Source organism: Hesperophylax consimilis, chromosome 7 (assembly GCF_061612785.1).
Source record: "Hesperophylax consimilis isolate HC1 chromosome 7, BYU_Hcon_1.0, whole genome shotgun sequence".
NCBI lineage: Eukaryota > Metazoa > Arthropoda > Insecta > Trichoptera > Limnephilidae > Hesperophylax > Hesperophylax consimilis.
Window position 1 is genome coordinate 3,256,804 of NC_142842.1, and position 12,394 is coordinate 3,269,197.

Here is a 12,394-nt window from a genome sequence, read left to right on the forward strand (position 1 = left end):
ACTAAATACTTACTTTTTTCCATACGCAAACCTAATCTCCCTCAAAACTATCATAAACTTACCATACATTCATGTTCACAGAACTTCAACATGGCTACATCACCTCACAAAAATTGTTCATGCGATAATCTTATAATATCAAACGAAATTAAGTACTTGGGGGTCATTATAGACAATCAACTGCGATGGGAGGCCCATATAAATTCTACAACAAAAAGGCTTCGCAAATTATGCTACATTTTCTACTCTCTCAGATCTATCCTTAACCTACAAACACTAAGATGTGTATACTTTGCACTTTTTCAATCAATTACTACATATGGTATAGTGGGATGGGGAGGTTGTGCAAAAACGATTCTTCATCCCATGGTTTTAATTCAAAAACTGTTACTAAGGATAATATTCAAATGTAAGCCAACAAACCCATCAGAACCACTTTTTAGAAAACTCAGAATATTAGATATTCGACAATTATATGTTAAGACCATTCTCATATACATACGGAAAAATGACTTGGTGAATAAAACACAACAAAAAATTAACACCCGTTACTCGTCACACCTAAAATGTAAAATTCCCCAAACGAAAACAGCTTTCGCCCAGCGGCAGTTTTCTTATATTGCTCCCAAAATATTCAACTCGCTGAGTATTGATATCAGAAAATCAAAAACTCACAATTTGTATGTCATAACTTATGACATACAAATTGTGAGTTTTTGATTTTCTGATATCAATACTTTTTCAAGGAATGCCTGCCATCATTAAATTAAGCTCATTTTCTTTATTAGTCATTTTTGTTTTTCATTCAATTCTGTAAAGAAAAAAGTTTAATAATTAATTAATTAATCTTTATTTTCATTATTTCAACAAGTTCATTTTCATAATTTCTACTTTATTTTCATTATTTTAACAAGTAAAGTAACCTATTTATTTGCTGATTGTATTCATTTTATCTCATTGATATCAACAGTTTAAAATACGGTTGATGTACACTTGAGCAATCTACTGAACTGGGAACCAGTAAAAGTGTCACCTATTATACACATACATTGCATGTAAGAAAAAAAATACTTAGATTAACAAGTTATCAAATATTACATTTATATAATTATATAAACCTATGTATATAAATTTCGACTACCACAATACGGGCGTGTGTCTAGTGTGGTAGTCGAAAAGCATGTAAAAACTGTACACATTAATATTTCATGAATAAAGGAAAGAAAAAAAAAAAAAATATCTGTCACTGAAAAGCAGCTTGACCATTCGACCGACAAAGTGTTTGAATATAACTAGAAAACAATTAATTTGACACTGATTTTCGAAGCGTTATTTATTCATCTTTATTAATTACATTTAAATTAGCGATGAACACACTATATACATATATTATTTAAATGAATAAATTGTGAAATAATACAAATTTATCAAATAAAATATACTTACGTACGCCGGGATTTGAATGCCGTCACCTAGCAATATTACCAAACATTTAGGGCGTTATTATGCGATAATATGTATGTATAGTCGAAAAGAACATTTTCAACGGATGAGTTATACAAAGAATCTAAACTATTCTGTCTCCGTAAACTATTTATTTTGCAAACTATGAAATACATCTTTAAAAACAAAAATAAATTCGAAATAAATGAAAACAGAACCAACATTAGAAATAATAATGTATTTTATACTCCCCAAACGAACACAAAACAAATGCAAACACACTGCAGTTTCATTGGACCTCGTACTTTCAATCTTTTACCGAAAAATATTCAAGTGATAACTAAACTTCCTCAATATTTAAAAGAATTAAAATTATGGCTTTTCGACACAGCAGTTGAAACTTTTTTTATTTAATTTGTATCAATTTATGTTTCTCATAAAATATTCACCATATATTACATATATTACAATAAACACTTATAACTTCACTATACACTATTATAAACACTTTTTATACAAAACGCTTATACAAAATGTAATCTTGTTTTTATTTTATATGCCCACAATTTGTTTATTTCTAGGTACAATAAAATGTAATCTTGTTTTTATTTTATATGCCCACAATTTGTTTATTTCTAGGTACAATAAAATAATAACTTAAATATATTACCCACGCACAGGCTGCGCCTTAGTGGGTTCCCATTATTCTTATTGATTTATATAATATTGTATGTAATTAATGTAAAAATTGGGAAAAATAAAGGAATTAAAAAAAAAAAAAAAAAAAATAACAAATAACATATGTTAACCACGAGCGATACTTTATAATACCTGAGCTTTCAGTGACCATTATTGCCTGAAATAGCTTTAAGCATGTTAAGTGACCAGATCTGAACAATCACGAATTTCCCCACAAAGAGCGTGATGGTTAGTTATACAGGGTGTATCGGCACTAACCCGACAAACTTTAACCAGCTATTCCTTAGCACATTTAGAGTAAAAAATGTTATGGGCACTTGGCTGTCCGGTAGCATTTTTTTTTCAATTAAAAACAAAAAAATTTAAAATTTCCACACTATATCACTGTCATTAGCATTGCGTTTCGTGTTCAACAGCTGTTATAAGCAAGTATGTCAAAAAGCGTCTTCGCTCTTTCGCACACACTAAATAATAATAGTTAAAAATGAGACGAATGGTGCCGTGCCATTTCGTTGAAGTGCGCCAAAATAGGTACACACGTGCATTATTCAACAGAATTCAAATAAAATATTTGCCAGATGGGTTTTCAAACTTTGACAAAGGATAAGACAGTGGTGACATGTGGTGAAAATATGAATAGTAAATTTTTTATTAAAAAAAACGTTACCGGACAAATATGCTAAGGAATAGCTGGTTAAAATTTGTCGGGTACGTGCCGATACACCCTGTATAATATATATATATATATATATATTTTTTTTTAAAGAAAGACCAACTTCCCGAGTTACGAATAACCTGACAATATTTGAAAATTTCTTTCCCCAACAGAAAGCGGAAAATGTTACTTATGTTGTGATGGAGGACTTAGCCAGCCGAGGAATCGAACACACCACGCCATTAGTTCATCTGGCTCTGGCTTTGAACAATATTCACAACAATTCAAACCAATAATAAATAGCTTCATAATTAAGGCTTTGAAAACGACATCTCTTTGTTGTATTAATACTTCGAAAATGAATTAACAACCCTCAGTTCTTTATTCATCTACAATCTACAATAATTATTTAACCTCCGAGATAACGAGTTACCATCCCTTATTCTCTACCATTCACTCAAAGTACCAAACGAAACGACTAACGCTGTAATAACCCATTGAACAGAATATTGACTCAACATTACCTACAAAGGAAGCATATTAAATATTCGAAATGGGTTATAGGAACAAGGATCTCCACCATTGTACTTACACTGGGGACCAATTATTGTTCGTCACTGCTCTACTAAAGAACTTGAACGATATGCTAACATAATAGTTAGATTGGTATGTATAATTTATCTTCACAGGGAAGTTATAATGCCCGAATAGTTAATAAAATTTCACATCAAATAAAGATATAGCCATTTCTTAAAACCACGGGACGTCAATGTACGAAAAATAAAAACAGTTAGAAGTCGTGAAATAAAAAAGCAGTTTCTAAAAAAGAAAATCACTAGTTTATGGAAGTATTAACTGATTAGGTTAATAACTAGAGAGTGCTGCATTAATGTGTTACTAGAAATTATAAGGAAGCTATTAAAATACAATTAGACGGAGAAAGTTTTCTGATAAAAAATATTGCCAATTTATTAAGAATCTCTTCAAAATATCCGCATTCTTGTTAAAAATGGGATTATAGGAAATTAACGATTGGATTAATATGTACAGGGTTTTCATATCAGACAGAAGATGTCATATAATGTCCGTCATCTTAAACTGCACAGAAATCGGTACCAAAACAGAACACCTCCTAATCCGAATAGAGATGAAAAGACGACCCTTATGGAAAGTATTGCGGTTTGTAACTCAGATAGTGGAACAAAACAATGATATCATAAATTTAATATAGATTGTTAGTTTTATTAAGACGATTATATCAGAAATGTACAGGATTTTCTTTGTTCGCATAACGATAAGGATGATGTACTTAAAATCCGATAAAGAGTATTATGTATACAGGGTTTTCCAATAAGAGGTGTTATTTTGAATAGCCCGCTATTTCGGTAGATTTTACTTTTGAAGCTGCCTTTTTTGACATTTGACAAGTAGAAACTACGCCATTAATAAAAATGGAACGATACACGCTTCAACAACGCATTGAAATTATTAAAATTCACTTGAGTGAATCAAATGCAAATCATCTTGAGTGATGAGGCCCATTTCCACCTCGGTGGCTTCGTCAACAAGCAAAATTGTCGCATCTGGGGCTCGGAAAACCCAAGATTTATTGTTGAAAAGCCTCTATATCCTCAACGTGTGACTGTTTGGTGCGGTTTATGATCCGGCGGAGTCATTGGACCTTACTTTTTCGAAAATGAGGCTGGAGCAGCAGTTACGGTGAATGGATTGCGCTATCGAGAGATGATTAATGATTTTTTATGGCCAGAATTGGATGGTATTGATCTGGACAGCGTTTACTTTCAACAAGACGGCGCTACGTGCCACAAAAGCAACGAAACCATTGATCTTTTACGATTGAATATCAAAATAACACCTCTTATTGGAAAACCCTGTATATATATTTTTTTTTCCAAAAAAAGCAAACACATTGTGACTTGACATTTAAACAAAATGAAACTGTATTTGATAGCACTATTTTTAAAACAGTCCTGATGATGGTACGGAGGTATCGAAACCGGTAACCAGTGAAAATATATCAATAAATTGACTTAAAACCAAGTATTTTCAACAACAATAAAAACGCTTTGTGAAATAATTTATACCTCTAAATAGTATAAAATAAAGTCGAGACTGTCTGTTGGTGGGCTTAGTAAAACTAATAAAATATCTTAAGGCGATGCACTACGTAGTAATACAAAATCATGTGTTTTTGGTTTGAAAATTTGGTCGCCTAGAAATGTTTCAGATGCTTTAATTGAATACTGCGAGTAGAATACATCTTGGCCTTTGAAATAATCGAGTATTTTTTTAAATAAGTCTTTTTATAAGCCCGGAAAAAAAATGTATAAGGCCTATGAAAACTGCTTTAAAGTTCAAAATCTCCTACTTACGAACCCAAGTTATTAGTAAACCTAAGTTATTTATAAAATGATCGGAAAAAATTAAATATTTATCCCTGAACATCCACAAAATAAAATAAAAGGCACTTTTTGGCCATGTTTTTTTCTTGAATAAATCAAAACAGGAGGATGGTGTTAAGCGGGAATTTAAACCTTATCGCCATTTACGCAAGGGCTGTTTTGATAGCGGCTCGATTTAAAATATTACACGACGTAGTGCATCACCTTAAGTAAATCTTCTAAACTACCCAATGGATTTTGATAGGGTTTTCACTATCATTTAGAGAATTTCTTCCGGAAGGTTTACATACGAGTATATAATACATGCATATTATATTTATAAAAGTAGAGAAAAGTCGAGGGTTATTCTAGAATTCACAACGTCAAAACTTCACTCTAAATCATTTAATAATCATATAAAATATATAACCCCGAGCACCGACACGTCAGCTAGTTTAATATGATGCTACGTATACATATGCGAGCCGAACTGCCGAACTGAACCTCAACTTATGGGAAAAGAACTAAGCAACCGCAAATGGCGAGAAACGCCGCTTGCAGTTTCTTTGTTCCTTTCCCATAATTCGAGGCTCGGTTAGCGTTTCGGTTCGCAAATGTATACGTACCATAAGATAATCAAACGGAGAACGATACCACAAAACATTTAAAGTGTTGTTTTGTAAAACGCTAGTGAGTATCTGAAGTTTAAAAACAGGAGGTCGCAAAATTGGTTGATCTGAACAACACATGAGTATTTCGGATTGTATGCCATTACTTGCTTACCTATATTTATTGTTGTTATTACTAAAATGGATTTGAATTCATCTTTAGTCAGGAGTCCCAAAATACTAGAAAAAATCTTTGACTCTGTGCAAAAACGGACAGTCCTTTGACAGATTGTCTTATTTAAATATATGGCTTGTAATCTTTGGAGCACAGGCGTCAGGTAGGAATGACGTCCTTGTTTAACCGGTATTTCAACGGAAGATGATCCGAGGGGCTAGCGTCATTGATCATTTCGGCACCGGAGCAGTCAGGAAACACACCTAACATTTACGTCACACAAGGAAGGGTCTTTTCTGGGAATCGTTCTTGAGTTCAACAGCTCGGCTGTGGAACAATTTGCCGGGCTATCTGTTTTCGCCCTCTTATGTTAACTCTTGCCTCTTCTCCAAAAGACCCTCCACACAGCACCCACCCCCAACGATGACATAGCCTCTGAGGGAAACTATTTTCCTCAGGGCTTCGTGTGTGGAGTTAATCTAAAAAAAAAATCAAAATGCATACGATGAATGATTTCGAACATTCGAAAAGTTTGTTAGTAAAAATTGAATTGTTCTTTTCTGAAGTCGAATAAAAAGTTTTAAACATGCTGTATGCAGGCCACGCTTCTGTGTAGGACTCAACATTCGTCGCGATACATATAGCATAAAATTTTCATTTGATATATGGGCACTGCCTGTGATGTGGGTTGAAGTGTGGGGTTGTTAAAATTGATGGACCTCACAAAAATAGCTCCGTAGCCGAAATTTTCCCTTGTTTGAAATATATATTTATTTAATTCTGTCAAAAAGCCAAAACAACAGAAAGCAAACAATAAATCAGAATTCACTCTTCATCTCTCAAAAGGTGTCAAGAATGTCAAAACACATTGTTATCTGTCTTGTAGATACAAAATGGTATGGGAAAAATAATGTCACTTAAAACTGACACGGGAACGCACTCGTCAATCAGGGAAAAAGAAGCGACCACATTTTTTTTTCAATCAGATAAGAGGAAAACAACAAACCTAAAATTCTCCTCAAAATCACTTCAGGACGACATATTGTTTTGATTGATGTTGTAGAAAATTAAAAACCAATTTACCAGCACTCTGTGGCGGTGTGGGATAAGATTTTGTTAATAATATCACGTAACAACTTTATAAGATTGTACCCTAAAAGGAAAGAAAATTGATGATGCGGCGTCTTTGAGCATTACGACCAAATATTCTGTTTTCCAGCTTGATCCTTTCACAGATCAGAGGAGTACATACATACATACAATATGATGATGTATTGGGAACAAGTTGATTATATCGAGTCGTGCAATGTGCAAGAACAAGAATCTGCAAAAAATTGCATCATAATTTAACTTTTTTATTAATATTTAATAACATTATTATTTAATTTAAGTATTACGCGTGACAGCTGTTGAGCTTTCCAAAGAAATTATCAAACTGCGGCGAAGTCACTCACAGACTATCTACTTATATTGTTTATACATATAAAGGTATTTATAACGAAAATAAAATTGCTATGTTGTACATGAATTAAATAATACTACTATTAAATTATTATTAAAAATGGAGTTCTACAAATAAAACATAATGACACTTAATTAAAATTAAAAAAACCAAGAATTATCATTCTCGTAAACTAGATATTAACGTCGTTTTGACTTTTGTTGGTTATATAATCAGTTTTCAATGATAGTTTCATGTTTCAGTACGATTCTCCGGTTTTATTATTTGCTGAAATGATTTGTGAAATAAAACAGACTATCAATAAATTTACTAGCATGACAAAAAAAACCATTTTTTGAAAGTGCTAACTAGAGAATTCTGATCTATGTAGAGATGTATAAATTATAACTTAGTTTTCCTCTGCACTACGGCTAGTATCTGCAAACTAAATTGTTGAAAGTGCGGTCAGAGTGGGTCTAGTAGAACTTTTTTATTCAAACTCGCTGCAGCGAGTTGCACAAACTGCAATAAGTTTATAAAAATGTACAACTCTTTTAACATTACACAACGATAGTTGTAAAAGCAACACGCGATTTTGTTTCTCTATCTGCACAAACAGACTAAGCCACAGCAATGCGTGGCGGGGTACAGCTTGTTAGGTAATAAAGATCATTAATTCATTTATCTGAACTTCTGGTTTACTTTTCGCTATAAAACTAGGCCAAGGTTGGACAAGTAGGTACACGTTATTTGGTGATATAAGTTATGTTAATGCTTAAGAAATATAGGTACCATAAAATTATATAAGTCCCCATACCTGTCAAATCGATACGGATAAATTATTCATAATAAACAAGTGGTAATTTCGACCTGGATACAAGATCCGACACGATCGCTATCAATCAATTATCTGAACCAAAGCAAAGTCTACTTATTCCAATATTATATTATTATCTTATCTTAGTTTGGTTAAGCCGGGACAGCGAAACATATAATATAAGTCACAACAGGTGCATTTAAAATGAGAATGATATCTGCGGTAGATTTTATGATAAAAATTGCACATTTACAATCATCGAATGGTGAAATTAACACTGTACAGCGTATGTTTGATTAGTAATAATGATATTATAAGATATTGCACAATTTAATTGATATAGCCTATACCTACTACAAAATATTAATTTCTGATGTCCATTAAAAGTTTTTCGATCTCCGGACACATTTTATATTCAGAGCAATATTAATTGCCTTTAAAATGTATTTATAAGAATAAGCTGTAGCACCTTTAATGGATTATGCACAGACAAACTATATGTTTAACACGAACATCACTAAATTCACAACATTCTTAAGAAAATAACATTACATTATTGATTTTTTTCATCACATTTCCTTTTTTGCTTACGACAGTTTGAATTGAATGTTGAATAACTTCACATTTTAGCATTTTTATTATTCCATGTTAAATACAGGGTGCAGCAAAACAGAGAGTGCAGTTTTGAAGGGCCGGTACATCCCGTGTGGTTGTGGTAGGAACCTGGAAGGGGTCTCGTTGTATCGGGAGGGTCGTGCCGTTTTCAGTCGTTACCATGGTTTGGTCCGGACAACACCGGGGTTACTTAAAAATGGCCATTCTTCCGTCGCCACCCAGCGGGCCTTCCAAATAATAATAATAATAATTTTTATTTCAGCTGGACAGAGCGGTGTGTGCAATGTTCTGCCTGCCATAAAAGTACAATTTACGACTTTTACGAGAGGCTACCTGAAAGAAAATAATAATAAATAATAATAATACTTGGATGACTTGTATAGCGCCGTTTTTGTGCAAAAACACCTCAAGGGCGCTGTTGTTAAAAAGCGCCAGGCCGGTTAGAGAACTCAAGGATCGAATTCGGGAGGAAATCGCCATTATACCCGTAGAGATGTGCCAAAATGAGGCCAAAAACTTCAGAAATCGCCTACATCAATAATAATAATATTTGGATGATTTGTATAGCGCCCTTTTTGTGCAAAATCACCTCAAAGTCGCTGTATGTATCGCTGCTGTCATATTCAGGACTTGATGCATAAAATGGCATGATTTACCGAATAAAATAAAATAAACCACAATTCTTTAAGTTGCGCAGTTTTTTTTAATAACCCTTCAAAACTGTACTGTCTGTTTTGCCGCACCCTGTATAAGTGAGTTGGGTTCAAATCAATGCTCATAGTTAGATAAACAATTAACTCCATAGTTTTCTTTATCAGTACACTTCGTATATAATTATGGTTTGAATGTTTCCCCCGAGTCTTGACTTATTATTCCAAAGGTCGTTTGCGGTAAGCCAGGGATATAAATTTAAAAAAAATAGAAAAAGCTTAACCCTTTCTTTCACTACCAGAAATAGTACCAAAATTCTATCCCAATATATCAATTTAAGACCATAAAGTTGTGGTGAAATTTCTATAATGATTCATCATTATTATAACTACGTTTCAATTATTTACTTTTGACCGGACCAGTCTAAATCTGATTTGATCATCTTCAAACTGACGCATTTCAAACATATGGTATGGTATCATAACAATTTCTGTGTTTCTCTAATTCTATATTTTACCATACAATCATTTTAATAACTAACAGCTTGCAAAATAATATCTTGTTTTTTTATTGTTAGCAGCAAGCAATAATTTACTTTTAAAACCTACATTAAATTTAATGTTTACGTTATCTTTATAATCTTATATTACGTTAAACCGTTATCATTTAGTGCTGTTTTGCTTTGATGTTGTACCAGCGCAGACCCGTGAAGATCACGGGATATTATAATTGTATGGTTTATAATGATTGCATGTAATAAATAAATTAAAATTAAAAAAAAAATGTTAGCAAAAAATCGCAGAACCTTGAAAAATCAAGATTAAACCTAAGAAATTTAAACCAAACAAAAGGACACTCATCGTAGAATTTAAGTAACGTTCCGGTAAAAAATTATTATATTACAGGTAGGTGCTTTATCGATTGTCTGAATTCATCACACAATCAGTTCCAATTTAAAAAATGGCGCTTAAATTCAAAACAAATCCAATTTCAATGAACTAGAATTATAAACACAAGACAGGCCCACGTAGGTGCTTTATCGATTGTCTGAATTCATCACACAATCAGTTCCAATTTAAAAAATGGCACTTAAATTCAAAACAAATCCAATTTCAATGAACTAGAGTTATAAACACAAGACAGGCCCACAGCTGGAATTAATATTTTTAATCGGTAATTTATAACTCTTGTAAAAACCCCGTGAGCGCATATGTTGCAAAGGTAAGTACGTTTTCATTATCGTTTCTTCAGTCAGAGATGAACGGTCAGCAACAAATTATTTTAGACATATTGCTATACAAAATAAATTGGTTTTAAATAGTGGTATTTTATCGTCGGTAGATGATTTTTTATATAAAATTTCTCTTCATCCAAAAATGTAACCTTTTTATAATGGCATTAAAATTATACTATAATTGTGTTAGTGGATGGGATGAAAACAATAATAATAGGTATGTAGGTACCTACCTATATAATAATGCTTACAAGTATGTAAAATGTGTGGTCTATATCTTTTACAAAATTAAATCAAACCGAAATAATTGTATTGTGGGCGTGTCTGTTTGCCCAAATTAAGTTCATTTTAAACATAGAAAAATAAATTTGGACTGATTAAAAAAATCATTTAGGCTCCGTAGTAAGCGTTCAAAAAGAAGAAGAAGATGGTTCGAAAGGGAGATATGTAAATACGAATGTTATAGAGAGCGCGCAAATATTTAAAAAAAAGATAATAATTAAGCGAAAATTGTGAAGATATCAGATGTGGTTCCATGATAACTCAACACAGTGACAATTTGACACACTTTTAAAAAGTGATATAGTCATTAGAAACGAAGAAAATTTTTTTTTTTTAACCTAACCTAACCTACATAACCCAGTTAATAAAGTTTTTGTTTCATCACTTTCCAAGACTTTATATAACTTTTTAAAGATGTGATGAATTATCATTGTGATGATTTAAAACCTGTGATTAACCGGTTACCATCAGATGTAGGTAGACAGTAATTTTCTTCTTATTTTGAACGTCAAGTGTGCAAAATTTCATCAAGAAGTATTAAAATTTTGGCTTTAAGGGTTGTGATAAGGGGGGTGGGGGTTTTTTATCGAAGTCTCACGTAAACAGTCACCTTTCTTTTGTATTTGAAGTCAAGTGTGCGTATTTTCGTCAATCTCGGATTGACTGTAGACGGATACTGTAGACTTATATTAAAAAACATAACCACGCCGCCACAGACACTCTTCTTTATGCACCCATGTTCCAAGCTCATTTCGCATATCTTTGGGGGTTAAATTAAAATTCCAATAAGTTTTTCATTGCTTATTTAATGCATAAATCAAAATAAGCGTCCAAAAATAAGAAGATGGTTCGAAAAAGAGATTTGCAAATACGAATGTAAGAGAGAGAGCGTTAATATTAAAAAAAAAAACTATAGTAATTAAGCTAAAATTGTGAAAATATTTAATAAAACACGATTCGTTTAAAATAGACGAAAAATTTCTCCACAAGTGCCTAAGTTGCATCTAAAGATACACTGTGCATTTTTTAATACCTATAACATATTTAAGAGCAGAACAAAATGTGTTTTTAATAATATTCAGGACATAATTTGCCATTTTTTTTATTTCCAGGGAATTTCATATAATTACCTTTTCGGCTCTAAAAATATTACCTTAAAAAATAAAACATATCTTTTTGATAACTTAAAAACAAGTGTTCTAGAGATATATGGTATAAATCAGTTGAAATTTCGAATGCAGGGACTTAAACCTGTTATAATTTCCAAATTCTTAGAGATTTAGAAGTCAAAAGGTCTCATATTTAAAATCTGTTCACAATCAAAATGCAAATGGATTCTTCGTTGACGGGTATCGAACCAACAACCCGCATC

General features: G+C 32.3%; 1 protein-coding gene across 1 annotated transcript in view; it reads right to left on the bottom strand.

Annotated features, from left to right (window-relative positions):
* Positions 1 to 12,394, bottom strand: part of LOC149422160 (uncharacterized) — a 454,957-nt gene that overhangs the window by 359,755 nt on the left and 82,808 nt on the right. The window lies entirely within an intron of this gene.